The sequence below is a fragment of the Phoenix dactylifera genome, unplaced genomic scaffold (genome assembly GCF_009389715.1).
Source record: "Phoenix dactylifera cultivar Barhee BC4 unplaced genomic scaffold, palm_55x_up_171113_PBpolish2nd_filt_p 000749F, whole genome shotgun sequence".
In the NCBI taxonomy this organism is placed as follows: domain Eukaryota; kingdom Viridiplantae; phylum Streptophyta; class Magnoliopsida; order Arecales; family Arecaceae; genus Phoenix; species Phoenix dactylifera.
In genome coordinates this window covers 37,856-45,559 of record NW_024068121.1, presented here as the reverse complement: position 1 = coordinate 45,559, position 7,704 = coordinate 37,856, and the positions used below count along the sequence as shown (strand labels likewise).

Below are 7,704 nucleotides of genomic sequence, written 5' to 3'. Positions count from 1 at the left end.
ATACTTGAACAAATAAGGAGCATCATAATAATAATTTCTTACTTCACGCAAGAAATTATTCTCATCATTCGATCCCCAATGCTCCGGCATACGATTCGTGACAAGAAAGTTTACAATATCAGCAAACCATGGCATAGTAGAAAGTGCAAACAATTGCTCTTCAGGGAACGAGTCCTTGATGGGCAACTGTGGCACCGAATCATTAAAAACTAGCCGTGATAAATGGTTAGCAACTACATTTTCTACTTCCTTTTTATCTTTGATAGTGATGTCAAATTCTTGGAGTAGAAGTATCCATCGTATTAAGCGTGGTTTGGCATCTTTCTTATCCAATAAATATTTTAGCGCTGCATGATCTGTAAAGATAACAATAGGAGTACCAAGGATATAAGAACGAAATTTGTCTAATGCAAATACTACTGCAAGCAATTCTTCTCGGTGGTGGTGTAATTCATTTGAGCATCATTTAAGGTTTTGCTTGCATAGTAGATGACATATGGCTTATTATCCTTGCGTTGTCCTAGGACAGCTCCTATCGCATAGTCACTAGCATCGCACATGATCTCAAAAGGTGATGACCAATCAGGTGGTCGCACGATGGGTGCAGTGCTAAGCATAGCCTTCAATTTTTCGAATGCCTCTTGACATGTTTCAGTCCAATTGAACGGTGTATCAAGGGATAGGAGGTTACATAATGGTCGAGCTATGACACTAAAGTCTTTGATGAACCTCCTATAAAATCCAGCATGACCCAAAAATGATCTAACATCTCTAACCGTTTTGGGTGCAGGTAGCTTGGCGATTAAGTCAATCTTGGCTCTATCAACTTCCATGCCCTTCGATGAAACAATATGTCCTAGGACAATTCCCTTTGGCACCATGAAGTGGCATTTCTCCCAATTCAGTATCAGGTTCTTTTCTATACACCGAGCTAAGACAGCTTGTAAATGTAGTAAACAATCATCAAAAGAATCGCCAAAAATAGAAAATCATCCATGAACACTTCCAAAAACTTCTCGTTCATGTCTTCAAAAATACTGAGCATGCATCTTTGAAATGTTGCAGGTGCATTACATAACCCGAACGGCATCCGACGGAAAGCGAATGTACCAAAAGGACAAGTGAAAGTAGTCTTCTCTTGATCTTCTGGTGAAATCTCGATTTGGTAGTATCCGGAATAGCCATCGAGAAAACAATAAAAATTATGTCCTGCAATTCGATAGTCAACACACATGCGCCAACTCGTGGGGACACGAGTCGGGACTAACTCACCCTGCTCATTTTTGACTACCGTCAGACCTGCTTTTTTGGGCACGACTTGAGTAGGACTTACCCACTTGCTATCGAAAATTGGGTAAATAATACCCACGTCAAGCAACTTGAGGACTTCTGCTTTAACCACATCTCTCATCGTAGGATTCAACCTGCGTTGCATTTGCCTTGTGGTTTTGGCATTGTCCTCCAAATATATCCGGTGCGTGCAAATTAAAGGGCTAATCCCCTTCAAGTCTGCAATAGACCACCCTAAAGCTCCTCTATGATTCTTTAGAACACCAAGTAATTTTCTTTCTTGGGCATGATCAAGATCAGATGAGATAATTATAGGAAAAGTGTCATCGGATCCAAGAAAGGCATACTTGAGTTCCTTCGGTAAAGGTTTCAACTCGAGCTTAGGTGCTTGTTCATGGGATGGTACTATCTTTGTTCCTCGAGATGGCAAATGTTCAAATTCCTCTATTCTCGGTCTCCACCCATTGACCATCATAACATCCGAATTATCTAAACCAGGTGGGACCACATCATTAGCAGTACCTTCAGAACACCAATCTATTAAACCATTGTCGGCCGATTCAGTAAATGTTTCTTTTAACAAATATTCTTCCGCAATGGTTTCAACCCATTCAACTTCTTTACTTTCTTCATGATCACTGGGTTGTTTACCTATACTAAAGACGTTCAGTTCCAAGGTCATATTTCCAAAAGAAAGCTTCATGACACCATTCCTACAATTGATCAATGCATTAGAAGTTGCAAGGAATGGGCGTCCTAAGATGACCGGAATCTGAGATGGTGAATTGGAAGCCGGATGTGTGTCCAGTACGATAAAATCAACAGGAAAATAGAACTTGTCTACTTGGACCAACACATCTTCGATAATCCCTCTAGGAACCTTCACTGACCGGTCAGCTAATTGTAAGGTCACAGTTGTTGGCTTCAACTCACCCAAACCGAGTTGCTCATATATCGTATATGGCAACAAATTCACACTTGCTCCTAAATCTAGCAATGCTCGCTCAATCCTAAAATTGCCAATGATGCACGAGATAGTTGGGCAACCTGGATCCTTATATTTAGGAAGAATGTTATGCTGTAAAATTGCACTCACATTTTCAGCCAGAAATGCCTTCTTCTTGACATTTAAACGACGCTTGACAGTGCACAAATCTTTTAAAAATTTTGCATAGGAAGGCACTTGTTTTATTGCATCAAGAAGAGGTACATTGATTTTTACTTGCTTAAAAAGCTCAAGAATTTCAGAGTTTGGTTCAAGCTTTTGCAAGGGCTTTAATCTTTGTAGAAATGGTGCAGGAAAAGGACATTCAATTTTTTTCAGTAGATGTTGGTGCTTCAGTTTCTTCATTATCCTTTTCTTTTATCTTGGGAGGGTCAGAATCCGGTATGACTTGTGTTTGTTCTGGGACTGGTCGGTCAATAATCTTTCCACTTCGCAAAGTTATTATACTCTTTGCTTGCTCTTTATGCGAAGTTGAAGATGATGCATTACTACCGCCATAGACTTGAGGATTAGGTTGTGGTTGAGCTGGTAGCTTACCTTTCTCTTGAGCACTTAAAACAGTGGTCAGCGTTGTCAGTTGATTTCTTAATTCATCATTGATTTTGGCTTGACCTTGCATGAAAGATTGCAAAGTTTCTTCGAGACTGGATTTTTGAGGGGGTGGGTGTGCATAATGAGGTTGCGGAGGTGGAGGAGTTGGGTTATATACTTGTTGAGGTTGGTCATTCCTCCACCTGAAATTTGGATGGTTCTTCCATCCAGGGTTGTAAGTACCCGAAAAAGGATTATTGAAAGATTTTTGATAGGTATTCATAACATTGGCCTGATCGTGCAAGACTTCCTTGAATGCGGGTATTGTGGGGCAATCAGTGATGAGATGGCCAGGCATCTCGCAAATCCTACAACACTCGCTGTTATGTTCTACGGTCTTGACGGGTTCAATCCTTCTAAGTTCAATTTCCTCTACCTTCCTAGTAAGGGCTGCCATTTTAGCTTGAATATCATCCTGAGTATTAAGGTTGTAAAGGCCCCCGTGTGGAATGCTAGTAGTCTTAGGCAAAGGTTTATTCACTCTATCCCCTGTATCCCATAATTGTGCAGTCTCTGCGAGAGAGTCTAAATAGTCCCATGCCTCATCGGGTTGCTTTTCCAGAAATAAACCATTGCACATAGTCTCTATAAATTGTTTTAATTGTGGAGACAATCCCTCGTAAAAGAAACTAATGGTTCTCCATGTTTCAAACCCATGATGAGGACAAGAGAGTAGCAAATCTTTAAATCTCTCCCAGCATTCATAAAATGTTTCATGGTCTTTTTGTTGGAAATTACTAATGTGCCTTTTCAAAAAATTAGTCCTTTGTGCGGGAAAGAACTTTTTTAAGAATTCTCTTTGCATATCATGCCATGTTCCTAACGATCTTGGTCTCAAGGAGTTCAGCCATGTTTTGGCTTTATCCTTCAAGGAAAAAGGAAACAAGGTTAATTTAAGGACATCTTCCGATACATTTGGCACTCTAAATGTGATGCTAATTTCCTCAAAATCCTTAAGGTGAAGATAAGGGTTCTCGGATTCCATTCCATGATACTTTGGCAGCAATTGAATTACTCCTGGTTTGATTTCAAAGTGTCCTACATTTTCAGGAATAATCATGCATGAACGTTGACTAGTCCTAGTGGGATGTAAGTATTGTCGAAGTGTCATAACTGGGAGTCTACCTTCATCACCATGGTGACTTCCTACATCATCAGGAAAATTTGCCATCTCACAAGGTGTGAGATACTGCGAAGGAATTTCAAGGGTGTGTCCTAAGGGATGATCTAAAGTTGTACGACTTAATCGACCGGTGTCGTCCCTATCCCAACCTAGCATACAAAATTTAATTAATTAATTTTTTTTTAATTAATTTTTTTTAAAATAAATATAAACATAAGTACCAACTAAAGATACCCTAAAACTACACCCTAAGACAAAAATCTATTAACAATCAAACATGCAACTAAACATTACACCTCAATTTCTAATATTTTTCTTAAATTTCTAGACAGCTCCTAACTGGTTTGAAGAGGGCACCTAAGCCTCCAATCCGGTCTAATGAACCGAGTTGACCAGGTAAGCTCCCAGGTAAGTGGAGGGGTCACGATGCGTTCGCAAAGGTCCCACTTAAAACCCACTTGCCTCGAACAGATGAACTGTCTCCCTTATAGGGACAAAGCTTGCCTAGACATCAACTAAGCCATAGAGCAAAATTGGTGCAACTTTCGGTGGTCTTCATCCTAATTGAGCTCGAATGTCCTTAGGGGCCAACGTCTAGTTGATTTTAGTTAAGCTTAGGATATTTATGCAATGGGGTGATTTTTGGGCTAAGGACGAGTGATGAAATCCCGACCTTATCTTTTTAAATGGGTTCAGCCCTTAGAGTATTTTATGCTGATGCCATATACTATATGCAACAATCAAGAGATTTTTTTTTTAATATTTTATGACATGATATTAAATTTCATTGAATAGGTGATCAAGCAAATTATTTATTTTTTTTTTAAATTTTTCAATTAGCAACAAGGGTTAATGAGATATGATAGCAATAAAATTCTGATCTAAAACAATTAAATGCAGAAAATTCAAAACAGACAGCAGCAAGTTTTCGTATTAATCTGACAGTTTTAAAAGTTTCAGAATGTCAATTAGACCGTTCAGATGAAAGAAACACAGGTCCTACACCGGAAGACCAAATTTGAGTTCAATCAGACGGTGGATTACTCAGATATCAGAGTTTGATGCAGACTGTGCAGGGAATAAAAAAACAGCAATAAAGATTTTTTTTTTTTGAAAGAAAAAGACTAAATACTAGGATACTGATTAAATCTAAAATTATACTAATAAATCAGCCGTTCTCCGGCAATGGCGCCAAAAACTTGATGCAAAAATAAAATTGTTCTCCCAAGTGCAGGAGAATCGCACAAGTAGTAAAATTTCAGGAGTCCGAGGTCGAATCCTCAGGGAACGATCTATAGATTATTAGCGTAATTTTTAGATATAATTAGTACTTTAGTTGAATAAATATGTGGATTAAAATGATGTTTTGATTTTCAGAAATTAAATGCAGAGAATAATAAACACAGTTCGATGAAATAAAAATGGTAGGGATCTGGAATCCCCCTTGATGATATTGCATCCAAGGAATAAACTCTATGGTTCTTGATTAAAGATTAAATGTAGGATAGATCTAATCATGGTATATGTTTCATGAACATATGAACTCAATTTCTAAGCATTCATCGTGCTTTCTACGTCTACGACGAATCAAATACTAAAGCAATCCATATATCAATAATCATAATCCATTAAAGATCTACCTATGAAATAACTACGCATGGATCAAGAACATATCAATAAATATAAATCATTGAAAGCTAAAGTTTAGAATTTACTTCAAAGAGAAATACATCAAAGGTTCCTCCATCACCCTTCCTAGGACTTTAGCCTTCCATTTCACACATTAATCCCCCTTTCATTTTCTTTCTTTTTTTTTCTCTTTTCTATTTTCGGAAACAGGGCCTCCCCTGTTTCCTCTCTCTGTTTTTTTCTTTGAATGGGGACTGAGGCAGCCTCTGTTTTTCTTCTCTTTTAAACCCCCCGAGAGCCTCCCTTCCCTTCCCAGCCGAGAGGGACATGCGGTGGAGATGGCCGGATGAGATGAAATCCCGGGAGAAGGGGATGGACGTGGACGGCTAGAGATGCTCGCGGACGGAAGGATGAAGCTGTGGATCCGGAAGAAGTGGATGGATGCGAACGGGAGATGATCGCTGATGCTGAGATCACGGGATGCCGGGATCTTCGGACGCGGACGTGGCGGATGGGTGCGAGGAGGATCGTTAGGACGCACGGACGCGGGTGATGCCTCGCAGGATGCTGGAAACTCGGACGATTTGCTGGATGATCACCAAGCTGGAGATGAATCTTGGACTCAAGAGGCCTGGACGGATGGAGCTTGATCGTTGGAGCTGGGACGCGTGGACTGCGACGAAGACGGAAGCCGCGGACGTGAACAGATGCTGAGATACGGGATGCCGACCTACACGCGGACGGATGAAGCTGAAGCGCGTGAGAGGATGCTTCACGGGCGCCGGGAGCTGATAGCAGAAGCTTGGGATCTCAGGACGTTGAGAGGTTGGGTGGTCGTTCGAAGCATACATCCCGGCTGAGAGCTGGATCTCCGGACGCGTGAAGGAAGCTGATCACGGACGTGGCATGCTGGGATGAGGTGCGGACGAGGCGTGCGCTCGTGAGGAACTCGGACGTGGACGCTTAGATGAAGTCGGATGGAGCTTGGATGCAGACATGGAAGCTTCACGGGCGGATCACGATCACGGAGCTGGGAGGCGCTGTGAACCGAAATCACGGGTGATGAACCTGAGACGCTGGCGCTGAGATCACGGAACTGGGAGCTTGATATGACATGGTGGATGGATGAACTCGGGCTCGCGGGCGAAGCGGACTCATATGCAGAGAAGATGGACTCAAAATGCTGGCCGCAGGATGAGATTTGGGTGCTGGGAGGTTGCACGGACGCGATGAGAGATCACACGCTGGGCTCGTAGAAGACTGAAGCTGCAATGAAGTGGACAGCTGATCTTGACCTCCTTCTAGTGTGCAACTGGGGTTGACACAAGCGGTTGGCTGATCACCTGCAGTGATGCATATTTTTGGACCCAATGTGCATTTTAGCTTGATTTCCGATCACCTGCACCCTACAAAAATATAATATTAATACAGCACTTCTATAATCATTTGTTAGCAATAATACTAATTTGAGTGATGTGTAGATTGTACTTTTGTGCTCTCATCATACAGCATCTAAGATAAGGAGATGACTGCAGTGGTGAACTACTTGTGGTTATGGAGACATTATCTCCTTGGTTCCAAAATAGTGGTTCAGACCAATAATGAGGCTACAAGTTTCTTCCGAACCTAAAAGACCCTACCTCCAAAGTAGGTCTGTAGGCAAGATTTCTTTGCCAAATTTGATATTCAAATGGAGTATAAACTTGGGAAGAAAAATCAAATGGTCGATGCATTTAGTTGGAAGGCAAAGTTGGCTTCAATATATCAAGTCAAGGGGAATCTTTTTGATGGAATCTATGTCAATATTGCAGAAAACCCTATGGCACTTCTAAGGCTAGCTAAGGATGGGAAAACATGAAGATTTTGGATCGATGATAAAGTCCTATATTCTAAGAGATACCTGGTGTTTGTGCCTAAGTGGGATAATTTGAGGGTTGAGCTTCATAGGGAAAGCCATGACACCAAATAGGCTAGACATTTGGGACAAATGAGGGACAAATGACCTTGGCATTGCTTGAGACAACTCATTATTAGCCAAAAATGCATGAAGATGTAGAGGAATACA

The 7,704-nt window shown here is 41.1% G+C and overlaps 1 pseudogene; it reads left to right on the top strand.

The window, feature by feature from the left end:
* Positions 1-3,537: 3,537 nt before the first annotated feature.
* Positions 3,538-3,635, top strand: LOC120107062 (annotated as a pseudogene).
* The last annotated feature ends 4,069 nt before the right edge of the window (positions 3,636-7,704 follow it).